Source organism: Nicotiana attenuata, unplaced genomic scaffold, assembly GCF_001879085.1.
Source record: "Nicotiana attenuata strain UT unplaced genomic scaffold, NIATTr2, whole genome shotgun sequence".
In the NCBI taxonomy this organism is placed as follows: domain Eukaryota; kingdom Viridiplantae; phylum Streptophyta; class Magnoliopsida; order Solanales; family Solanaceae; genus Nicotiana; species Nicotiana attenuata.
The window spans coordinates 40,257-53,505 of NW_017670714.1; positions in this window are offsets into that span (position 1 = coordinate 40,257).

The window sequence follows — 13,249 nt, forward strand, 5'->3', positions numbered from 1 at the left end:
CGAACTTTGGAAATTAGGCATTGTAACTATGTCACTGGAACCGTACCCATAATCACAATGGTTGATTTAACAGTCGTGCCTAAAGCAAACTACGGTATTCATATGATCATTTTTTCTAAGGTTTGAAGTCAAGTGAACGTCAAAGAATTATGAAAAGGGGTCGGGTAAAGTGTGAGTTCCGTTAATGTGGACATTGTTGATACCCAATTTTTCCCTGTCTATTTTTTTTATATGCAGAATATCTTCAAAATAGCATATATATGCATGTATAAGTATGTCCAACATTTTATTATTTTTCCCATAATTTTTAAGGCTTTAAAACTAATTTATTTCCCTTTTTCATCCATAAAAGCCCGATGATTATTTTTAAAATTATTTTTTTTGGTAATTTAGTTATTGGAATTTTATATCTATACTAAAATGTAGCTAACATAATTTTTGTATATTTTTACAAATCTATTTAGTATTTTTAAAGCTAAATTGCATATAATTGCAACATTAGCCTATTTTAAGATTTATTTGCATTTTATACTTACAAAATTGATTCCAGTATTTTAATTTAATATTTATATGTTATAAATCATTTTTAGTACTTTCAATTTATTTCCAGAATTTAATCTGCTATTTTTGTAAAATAAATAGGGAAAAAAGGGGCTATTTAATTTATAGCCACATTTGGCCTCTTAATTTGGCTTAATTATACCCAGCCCAAATTGAACCAACCCAATACCCAAGCCCAATCCTAAATCTACCCGACCCAGCTCGGATCAAATCCTGGCCGTTGATCATTTTTTATCAACGGTCCAGATCTATGCTTACCTAATTAAGCCAAACGACCCCCCCCCCAACCCCTCGTTTGCCTCACTCGTCTCTATCACTATAACCTCTGGTTCTCTCTAGAACCTTCCCCCCTTCCGCTCCTCTCCGATGAGTTCCCTTCATCTTCTCCGGTCACCTTCTGACCAGAATCCATGGTGGTTTCACCACCTACCAAGCCACCTATGGCTCCTCACGTTTGGTTACTGAAGCTTCATGACTCGACCACAAAGAGTTGGCTCTAGACTTTTGTCGATTCAAGTTCCACGGCCATCTCCGGCCTTGCTCCAGCAAGCCGTGTCTGTTCGAGCCTGGCCTCAACTCCTCCTGTTTAGATCCAAGCCTTTCTCACCGTTTGGGTTCCTCTGAAAACCCTAGCTTTGAGGTTTTTCTGATCTCTTTAGATCTGTTCCAGATCTATGCTTTCCCTAAGCTTTTAAACGATTTTCTGATATTGTTTTCAAAAGTTATACTTTCAAAACCTTTGTTCTCCGATTTAGGGTTTTGAGTTATGCTTCTCTGATTTTCTTGTGTGTTTCCCTGATTTTCTTCTTCTCTTGTGTGTTTTTCTACTATGATCTTGTTAAATCTCTTCTACCATGTTTTTCTATTATATTACTCCTACTGTGTTCTTGTTAAAACTCTTCTACCATGTTTTTCTATTATATTGCTCCTACTGTGCTTTTGTTAAAAATTCTCCTACCATGTTCTTATTTGTTTCTTCTACCAGTTCTTCTACTATGGGTCGCATATTACTCTTTTACTTTGTTTCTCATGAGTTTTTGTTATTGAAAAAAGCATGTCGAAGGTCCCAGTTCCTTTATGAGACCTTTGAACTTGTTTCGACTAGTATCTTTTGCTTTCTTGATTACTTGCCCTCTCATCTCGGCACTCGATTGATGGTAAAACCCTAAAATTTAAGGGTTCATCCGAGTTTGAGAACATTGGCTATGTGATATGTTTGTTCTTCATCTTTAAAGTTGTCTGATTTCAGAAACCCTAACTATTTCGAGGTTCTGAACTTGTTTATCAACTGAGTCTCGAAATTCTTTGTCTCAACCTCTGTCTCTTTATGCAATTCTGATTTTCCACTAAAACTTTCCTAAGGTCTTTTACACTGGATCTTTTCTATGCTACTAGATGCTACTTCTCTTCTACATTGCTAACCTATGTGACTACCATGCTCCTATAGTCTATTATCTACTGATTTTTGCATTGACACGACTTCTTCTTAACATGTTTGTATGCTCTTTATAGACTTCCCCTCTAAAATGGTTTTCAGACTTCCTTCTGTATAGGTTTGATTGATTTCTTTCCTTGTTTGCTGATTTCCCTATGACTCGATTTAAGTTATTTGACTCCTTAACTTTTCTAACTTGGTTCATTCATGGACCAGTGATTACAAGATCCTTGACCTTTGATTTACTAGCTATTTACTGATTTTCTTACGTTATTTGTACAACCGTGTACTTCAAAATTCTGTCCTTAAATAACTTTTATGTATTTGCCCCTAACTGCATGCGACAAGATGTTTATTTGATTTCTTCCCTTAAATAGTTTTCCCGTTTGAATCTGAGTTCCTTAATTAAAGGAAGTCTTGTGTGATTGATTCTTAATTGATATTCAGTTCCTTAACTGTTTTCTTACCTTATTTCTGCCTGGTTTTCACACTATAAATGCACGACTCATTCACAAACTCAGGAGAATTCAGAATCCTTCTGAACTCATACTCACACACAATAATATTCTCTTCTTGTTTGCACTGTGGCCCGTTCACAAGACCTACTGCTTTTTCTTTATTTGTTTCTCTGAAACTGGTATGTCCGGATTTAATTTTTAGCACTACAACAATGTGTATTTACTGCTTGTGTGTCCATGTTTGCTTATTGTTTCTGTATATATCTTAGCACTTAAATTGGCATGCTGATTTCCTTCTGTTTGTTTGTTATAAACCTCCATTCCCCTATCGCCCCTATGTGTTTTGAGTTATGACATAAAGCATGGCAATGTAAGTTGTTGTCCATGAGTTATGTTTGATCCATGAGGGTCTTAACCTCTAAACAATATGTTCTAACAGGCCTAAGGGTGTGCCAGCATCTCCCATTGCTGGGTATGCCCATTAGCCTGCCTTTTTGCCTCTTGCAACTCCCCCATTCCCCTATACCTTTATGTGTACTGATTTAAGTTGTTTCCCTTTTCCCTTTCCCCTTTCAGAATTCTGCTTCTGCACTTGCACTCTCTCTTAGTCCTTAAGTTCTGCACCCCTCCTGTGAGCCTTGCCTTGGGACCTTGAGTTCCCTATGAACTTGGACACATGAGGGTTGGCCCTTCCACACTGCACTATGTCTTAATCTGGTGATGCATTTGGGTATGAGCATTTCTCGGAGTCCTTTTCAAGGCTCTTAGGGAACTTTGACACATCCAAATGGGAGAAAGGCTTTGGAACATGATCTCTTGGAGTTGGTTTACTTCATACTTCAGACAGAAAGACTGAATCAGGCTCTCCTTGGTTGTACTTTTTTTAAATTTCTGATGTATTTTCTTTTATCTTCATTCTGGGCTGTAATAATTTTCTAATAAACTCTTGGGGATGGCTAGTGAAAAAGGGATGGGATAGCTATGTATGCGAAGGGTAGATAACTTGCCTATAGGTGTACTTCTGAATTTTTGCACTTTCATATAGATAACATGCCTATAGACATTCCTGAATTCTGCATTTCTCACATAGATACCATGTCTGTAGGAATTCTGCATTCTCTCATATAGATACCATGTCCATAATTACCTGGAAATCTGAATTCTGCATATGCATATAGAGAATATGCCTATAGATCTTTCTGAATCTTGTATATCCACTCTTCATCAGGAAATCATGTTTATAGGTCTTAATCAATCAACTGCAATTAGATATCATGTTCATAGGCTTTAAATAAAATTCAGCACCTAGATATCATGTTTATAGGGTTTCTGCATTTTACCATGTCTATAAAAGGGTTTAAAGTCAACAACACATAGAAAGCATGTCTATTGGAGCTATTAATCAAGTCTGAATCGCTTCACTCGCTTATAAGTCTAAAACCAGTAATAACGATGTGTTACCATTTGCAGAACCTATAACCTTTTGCTAAAACTTGTCTTCCTTTAATAATCTGGCAACCTTTCTTAACCAGTATGTATTCAGTTTATTTCATTGTTTCTAAAATCAGTAGATATCATGCCTATAGGACCCTCGTTCAACACTTAGGCAAGCCTTAGGGTAAAATTATAAACTGAATCAGATTTTTTATTAGCTACAACCAACGGGTAGGCCTGCTTCGGGCTTCTTATCTGAACTATGTAATAAATCGGTCGGCCTCGACCTTTAAGTTTTAATCAGACCCTAAACAGTATGTTTGTACGTCGTGCTAAAATTATGTGCTTCTCTGTCAAAGGAGGTATATCTGAGCCTTTTACTTGTTATGTGCTCCCCCCCAACTTGCTATACGTGTTTTTGTATGTCGCCTTAGAGTTTTGCCTTTGAAACTATAAACAAGCCTAATATCCCTTCCCTTTAGGATTAGTAGTTCCAAATGCCTCCGGGACTGATAGGATTGGGGCGGGTAATAGCATGCAATAAGCAAACGAGATCATTCCGCGCTTTAATACCTTAACGGGGTGGTAAAGGGTAGATATGGATATGATGACCACACGATAACATCACGTGTATCCCCTCACTGAGGAGTGATTACCGGATGTTGTGTGGGGTGATCCATATTATTTGTAAACCTAGGACCCCCTTTCCCTTTGTTTCTTTGATTCTTTGCTTCTTTTCCAAATTTTTTAAACCATTTCTATAAGGAAAAAATCATTCTCCCTTTCGTTCTTTCCAACTTTGCTTATTTGTAACCATTATGTGAAAATCCTCTCTTATTTGAAGTTTTTATTTGCCTATGTGTTATTTGCACTTAAGTCACAACAATAGTTTGGCCGGGAACCACACTAGTGGATCATGAGGGGTGCCTAACACCTTCCCCTCGGGATAATTTCAAGCCCTTACCCAATCTCTGGTTACTTAAATCAAACCCTTCTTAGTGTCCTAATGCACTTTACTCATTAGGTGGCGACTCTTCAATTCAAAACCCAATTCCCAAAAGGGAACGAGTTGTCTTCCCAAATGTCACAAACCCGATTTCGCGAGAAAAAAGGGGCGCGACAGCATGGCGACTCTGCTGGGGACATTCTTTTAGGCTTTTACCATTTCAGGCTATTATTGTGACTTCACGCTTCTTTATATGTCTTTATTTGCTTAATGCCTTCAAGTATTTAATTCCTTCTTCTACTACAAAACTAACTTGTCTTTTGTGTCTTCCCTTTTTCTTTATCGCTTTCCTTAACTGCTTTCCTTTATTACTATTTTAAATTATGAAGAACTGTTGTAATTATTGCTTTATAACGTGCAAACACGTGACAACTTGTTTAAATTATTGCATAAGCATGTTTTCAACATCATATTTCACTCGTGCCAAACAAAATACCATAGCAACGCATATAATGAGTGGTTGCGCTCTTCCGATATTATCACCCCCAAATCCGGCAAAGGCATATTTGCGGTAAAACTAGTCGATCAACGGTGTAGTCGACGGTTCCGTGCTTTCCCCCCTTGAGTTGTCCGCTCAAGGGTACCAGTCTAAAACCCCATAGAAACCTTACTCTATTTAACTGTGCATGCATCATGGTCAAACCTAGCCGAGTCGGTTATGTTGTCCGCATAATGACTCTTTAAGATAGCCTTGTCCAAAGTCCACTGGGTTTCCCTAAAACCCAAACGAACATCATCATGTTCTGTGCATTTATTTGGAGAACTAAATGCTTTATGCTAATTGTTGATATTAAATAGTCGAGTCTGGTGGGGGTAGGGTCTAACCCTTTTGTTTTGCAGAAAATGAGGCACGAGGTCCCCAGTTTCGGTATGATTAGCACACTCCCACTCTTGCTGGACTGGTGGAGGAATCTTCCATCGAATGACCAAATCAATGAGTGGAAAGAGAGAGCCGCCAAAGCTAGCGAAAAGTTGGAATATCTGGAATACAGTCTGCTGGAATTGGAAGGAAAAGTGAGGAAGAGAGTCACCGACTGCCAGAGCTCTGAGGGAAACGAAGGAGAACACCTGGCAAAGGCATTTTTATTGGTGAACCTACGCGAGCTGGAGGATTTGATCAACGAGAGCATTCAAACTGGGAAAAGTCCTTCTGGGACCAAATAGATAGGAGTTTTTCATTTCTGCTTTATAAAATGTAATAAGGTCTATGGCCACTAGTGACATTTTTATTTCCTGTTATTTAGTGTCGTTTTGGGATTCGCCTACTTTTATCGATAAAATGAGGCATTTAACATACTAAGTTCTCCGAATTAACTTGTCGCTAGGCCTACCTCGGGCACAAAGAGGCCCCCAAATTAGGACACGCTTTATTTTTCCGCACTATGTGTTTAAATATTGCAACGTCTTCTTATGATCCTCACTGACTTGTTACCTTTTTTGTTTTTACCTTTTCTTTATTTATTCCCCTCCCCAAAGGTTAGTTCGTGAACTCTGGCAACATCATCATATTTTACGAGATCCAGGGGCCCTCCACCTACTCCTCCTCCCAGTCTTGTCAGACACAAAAACAAAGGAAAAATGGAAGATTCGAACAACTCAACTGAACGGGTAGAAGTCACTCAGGGTACTCTGGTCCCCAAGGAAAATGCACCCCAACTAGAACAAAAGTTGTTGAAGTTTCAGGAAAAACTTGATCAAGTCCGGAATCTGGCAAATCTGTCATTTTCCCTCACCACTCCAGAGGTTACTTTCCCAAATACTCAGAATCCTGTAGCTTCGCAAAACATCCCAAAGTAACAAAACCATCCCGCTCCTCACCACCACTGCAATACCTGCCATACCTCAAATAATACCCCACTGCTCATCCCAGAACTCCAGAACTCCACAAATAACCACTGCCACACCCAACATAATACCCCCATCTACGTGGAGACTGTGCCATACTCCACCCAGCCCATCTCAAGCACACCCGAGTCCGATGATAAGGACTTGCTCATCAGAAATCTGGCCGAAGAGCTTAAAAAGTTGACTAGCAGAATTCAAGGCATTGAAGGTAGTAAGGGAATTGAGGGGCTAAGCTATGAAGATCTTTGCATACATCCCGAGGTCGAACTGCTCGAGGGGTACAAACCTCCCAAGTTCGAGATGTTTGATGGTACAGGGGATCCAAGGGTCCACTTGAGAACATACTGTGACAAGCTGGTCGGAGTAGGAAGAGACGAGAAAATCCACATGAAGCTTTTCATGAGGAGCCTGAAGGGAGACGCTTTATCTTGGTACATTAGCCAAGATCCAAAGAAGTGGTCGAACTGGGTAAGCATAGCGTCTGATTTTTATGGACAGATTCAGGTTCAACACAGAGAATGCACCAGATGTGTTCTATATTCAAAACTTGAAGAAGATACCACAGAGACCTTCCGTGAGTATGCTACTCGATGGAGATCATAAGCTGCTAAGGTTAGGCCTGCTTTTGAAGAAGAGCAAATGAACAAATTCTTTGTTCGGTCCCAAGACCCACAGTATTATGAGAGACTGATGATGATCGAAGGCCACAAATTTTCTGACATTATCAAGCTAGGAGAAAGGATCGAGGAAGGCATCAAGAGTGGTATGGTTATGAACTTTGAAGCCTTGCAAGCCACCAGTAAGGCTTTACAGTCTGGTGGTACGTCCAAGAAAAGGGACGTAAGTGCTGTAATGGTTGCACAGAGGATCAAATCCCCTATCAAATACCAAACCTATCCATTGCCTCCACTCACCTATCAGCCAACTCCGAATTACCAAGCACCCTTACCCTCTTACCATACTCCACCACCCACTTATCAGTCATCCCCACCTCCCGCATATCATCCCACTTCACCCAAATACTCCCAACCAGCACATGTTTACCAAGCCTACAACACCCAACCATCCCACTATCAATCACCTCCCCCACGTCAAAACTTCCCTAGACCTCGACCAAATTTTGACCGCAGGCCTCCCAAACAGTATACCGCCATTGCCGAACCAATTGACCAGCTGTACGAAAGGCTCAAAGTTGCTGGTTATGTCACCCCTATCCCTGCTATAACCCCCAAAAACCCTTCTCAGTGGGTCAATACAAATAAATCCTGTGCATACCATTCTGGCATGAAAAGACATACCATTGATGAATGCCGCTCTCTGAAAGATAAGATCCAGACTTTGATTGATAACAAGATCATTGTAGCAAAGGAGCCTGCTCCGAATGTCCGCAATAACCCTCTGCCAGATCACAAGGCTGGAGGTGTTCACATGATTGAAATAGAGGATGATTGGGACCCCAAGGGATCAATCGGTTTAATCACAGAAGGCGACGATCCAAAGAAACCAGTAGTCACCCTTAATCCGATTGTGGTCCAGATTCAGACTTCTGGGGACGCCGAGGTAAATATATCCATGCCACTTGAGTTTGAACTATCTGCAAAGACGCCAACACCAATTGAGGTTGAATTCGTGTCTCCAGCAAAGGCACATACACCATTCGAGATTGCAGTTTTACCCCCCAAGGTGCAGGCTCCGTTCGGAGTAAAGATAGCCACGCCAATTCCAGTGGCAATGTCGGCAGTAACACCGTTCCATACAAAGGCTATACCATGGGACTACACAGCCGAGGCAAGAAGAAAAAGGAAGGTCAAGTTCGGGGAAACCGTTGCGGCACGGGGTATGACAAGAACCAGTAGGGTTTATACCCTGGAGCATTTGGCTGAGTCAAGCAAACAGGCCTCTAGTCGGTCAACCATCACTGAAACTGGGCCCGGCGATCTCTGGGAAAGATACAAGCCAAAGAATACTAAGTCATTGATCAACTGAACAAAACACCGACACATATTTCTATCCTTGCTTTGCTACAAAGTTCCGATGCACACAAGAATGCCTTGCTAAGAGTGCTGAGTAAGGCATATGTACTAAGTAACATCACCGGTGGAGAGATGGCTAACATGGTAGGCCAAGTATTGGAAAGTCACAAGATCACTTTTCACGAAGATGAGCTGCCGCCAGAGGGGTTGAGTCACAACAAGGCATTGCACATCACCGTGCAGTGCGAAGATTATTTTATCAAAAGAATCCTGATTGATGGAGGGTCCAGCCTCAAAATTTGTCCGTTGGTAACACTTAGGACATTAGGAAAGGGGCTGCATGAGATCAAGGACGGGGCCATCAACGTCAAAGCTTTCGACGGATCCCAAAGGTCCACTATTGGGGAAATTAGCTTGTGCTTAACAAGCGTCATGCTCTATTTTCTTTTATTTTACTAGTTGACTTTCCTTTCGCATTTTAAATTTTGCAAGAAAGAGCTCCGATGTTCAAAAACAGTTATGGAATTTATCAAAGCATTTCGGTTTTCTTATAAATCTTACTCTTATTATTTTCTCTCATTACTTTATTTTTACAGCATTACTATTACTTATCTTGATGAGCCAATGAAACAAACAGACATAGACTCAGAGGAAGATGATATACCGGAAGAGATTGTTAAGGAAGTCGAGAATTTAAAAATAGGCCAAAGTCCAACTTGGACGAGATCGAGATTGTTAACTTGGGAGATGCAGAAAACATCAAAGAAACACGAATCAGCGTTCACTTATCACCGTCAGAAAAGAAGGAATACACAGAGTTTCTAAGAGAATATCAGGACATATTCGCCTGGTCGTACGATGACATGACTGGTCTGAGTACATCTATTGTGGCACACAAACTACCAACTGATCCGACATGTCCATTGGTAAAGCAGAAGCTCAGAAAATTCAAGCCAGATATGAGTTTGAAAATCAAGGAAGAAGTCACCAAGCAGGTCAAAGCTAAAGTCCTCAGGGTAGTGGAATATCCAACATGGTTAGCCAACGTTGTGCCAGTGCCAAAGAAAGACGGGAAGGTCAGAGTCTGTGTCGACTATCGGGATCTTAACCGGGCCAGTCCGAAAGATGATTTCCCCTTGCCGAACATACACATCCTGATTGATAATTGCGCCAAACACGAGTTGCAATCATTTGTAGATTATTTCGTTGGGTATCATCAGATCTGGATGGATGAAGAAGATGCTGAGAAAACGGCTTTCATTACGCCATGGGGAATGTACTGCTACAAGATGATGTCGTTTGGACATAAGAACGCAGGGGCCACTTACATGAGGGCCATGACTACCATTTTTCACGATATGATACACAAGGAGATCGAGGTGTACGTGGACGACATCATAATTAAGTCAAAGAAGGCCATTGATCACATAGAAGATTTGAGGAAATTCTTCAATAGACTGCGAAGGTACAACCTAAAGCTGAATCCCGCGAAGTGTGCATTTGGGGTTCCAGCTGGAAAATTGCTTGGGTTTATATTGAGTCGCCGGGAAATAGAACTGGATCCATCAAAGATCAAAGCCATTCAAGAAGTGCCACCGCCAAAGAACAAGAAGGACGTAATGAGTTTCTTGGGGAGACTGAACTACATCAGCCGGTTCATAGTACAATCTACAGTTATCTGCGAGCCAATCTTCAAGATGTTGAAGAAGGAGGCCGCCACCGAATGGACTGATGACTGCCAGAAAGCTTTCGACAGAATCAAGTAATACTTGTCAACACCACCAGTCTTAGTCCCGCCTGAACCAGGTAGACCTCTATTACTCTAGATCGCAGTGTTAGATGGTGCCTTCGGTTGCGTTCTGGGGAAGCATGATGAAACAGGAAAGAAAGAACAGGCCATCTATTATCTCAGCAAGAAGTTCACTCCGTACGAGGCCCGGTATTCTCTGCTAGAACGCACCTGTTGCGCTCTAACTTGGGTGGCTCAGAAGCTGAGGCACTACTTCTGTGCCTATACTACATACCTCATATCAAGGATGGATCCTTTGAAATACATCTTTCAGAAGCCCATGCCCACCGGCAAGCTAGCCAAGTGGCAAATCTTGTTGAGTGAATTCGACATTGTCTACGTAACTCAGAAAGCAGTCAAGGGACAAGCACTAGCAGTTCACTTGGCCGAAAACCCCGTGGATGGAGAATACGAACCCCTGAAGATGTATTTTCCTGACGAAGAGGTATTATTCATAGGAGAAGACATTGCAGAATCCTATGATGGTTGGAGAATGTTTTTCGACGGAGCAGCAAATTTCAAAGGAGTTGGCATAGGAGCAGTCCTAGTATCAGAAACCGGTTAGAATTATCCGGTGTCTGCCATACTCAGGTTCCCGTGCACCAACAATATGGCCGAGTATGAAGCCTGCATCCTAGGGCTCAAGATGGCTATTGACATGAACATTCAAGAATTGCTAGTAATTGGAGATTCAGATTTGCTTATACATCAGGTTCGAGAAGAATGGGCAACCAAGAACTCCAAGATACTCCCTTATCTGCATCATGTACAGGAGTTGAGAAAGAGGTTCACAAAGACAGACTTCCAGCATGTTCCCAGAGTCCAGAATGAGTTTGCCGATGCATTGTCTACCCTTTCATCTATGATACAACATCCGGACAAAAACTTCATTGATCCCATTCCAGTAAAGATCCATGATCAACCAGCTTACTGTGTTCATATCGAAGAAGAAGCAGATGGAAAACCTTGGTTTCATGACATGAAGGAATATTTGGCAAAAGGAGAATACCCGGAACTTGCAAACACTACTCAGAAGCGCACACTTCGAAGGTTGTCCAGTAATTTCTTTCACAGCGGAGGAACCCTATATAGGAGGACTCCTGATTTGGGATTATTAAGGTGTGTCGACGCAAAAGAAGCATCCAGGCTGTTAGAGGAAATGCATGCCGGGACCTGCGGTCCACATATGAACGATTTTGTTTTAGCAAAGAAGATACTCTGGGCTGGTACTTTTGGATGACTATGGAAACAGACTGCATCCAGTATGTCCGGAAATGCCATCGCTGTTAGATACATGCAGACATGATCAAAGTACCCCCAAACGAGCTTAAAGCAATAAGCTTACCATGGCCGTTCGCCGCCTGGAGAATGGATGTTATCGGACCAATCGAACCTGCCGCATCAAACAGACACAGGTTTATCCTAGTGGCAATTGATTATTTCACCAAATGGGTCGAAGCAGCATCTTACAAAGCAGTAACCAAGAAGGTCGTGGCAAACTTTGTCCGCGACCGTATCGTTTGTCGATTCGGGATTCCAGAGTCAATCATCACTGATAATGGCTCCAACCTCAACAGTGACCTGATGAAGGCCATGTGTGAAACCTTCAAGATCAAACACAAGAATTCTACAACCTACGGACCTCAGATGAACGGAGCCGTAGAGGCGGCCAACAAGAATATTAAGAAAATACTAAGAAAAATGATAGAAAAGCATAAGCAGTGGCATGAGATGCTATCATTTGCTTTATTGGGGTATCGCACCACAGTCCGCACATCAACCGGGGCAACCCCCTATATGCTGGTTTATGGTACGGAGGCAGTCATTCCCGTCGAGGTGGAAATTCCCTCCTTAAGGATCATACAGGAAGCAGAACTCGACGATGCAGAGTGGGTGAAAAGTCGTTACGAGCAGCTAGCTCTTATATATGGGAAGAGAATGAATGCAGTTTGCCACGGTCAACTTTATCAGAACAGAATGTCCAGAGCCTTCAACAAGAGAGTCAAGCCGAGACAGTTCACACCGAGGCAGCTGGTGTTAAAGAAAATTTTCCCGCATCAAGATGAAGCCAAAGGGAAATTCTCTTCTAACTGGCAGGGTCCATACATGGTTCACCGGGTTCTAACAGGAGGAGCCCTCATACTTGCAGAAATGGACGAAGAAGTTTGGCCAAAACCGATCAATTCAGATGCAGTCAAGTGCTACTATGTGTAATCTTATATTTTCCTATATGATGTAATTTGAACTACGTCTGACCTGATTCCCGTTTAAGAGGGTATACGTAGGCAGCCTTATGGGTTTGGTCACAATTCAATAAAATTTTCATTTCCCCCGAAATTGGAAACTAGGGCAGAATTTTGAGGAGGACCCTCAAAATTCAGAAGTAATTTCAGCCGATCATCGCGAGCAGCAGTCAGAAAAGTCAACCCATTAAACTGGGGCAGAATTTTGGGAAGGGCTCTCACAATTCTGTAGCAGGAGAGGTGGCATTGTCCTGAACCACGTCACAGTCGTCGGTTCATCTAAAAAGCTATTTCTTAACTATATACTTATGTCATATCTTTTTACAAACTCATGCATGTTTATTATCGAAATCGATTTGTTTAGCAATGCTACCCCAATGATACAAACCGATATCACTGAGACAGAGCCGAGCAGGTCAAGCAAAGTCAGCGGGGATACGAACTAACCTTTCCCCTTTACAAAACTCACGATTTTTCTTTGGATGAAGGCACCCGAGTCGCAAAA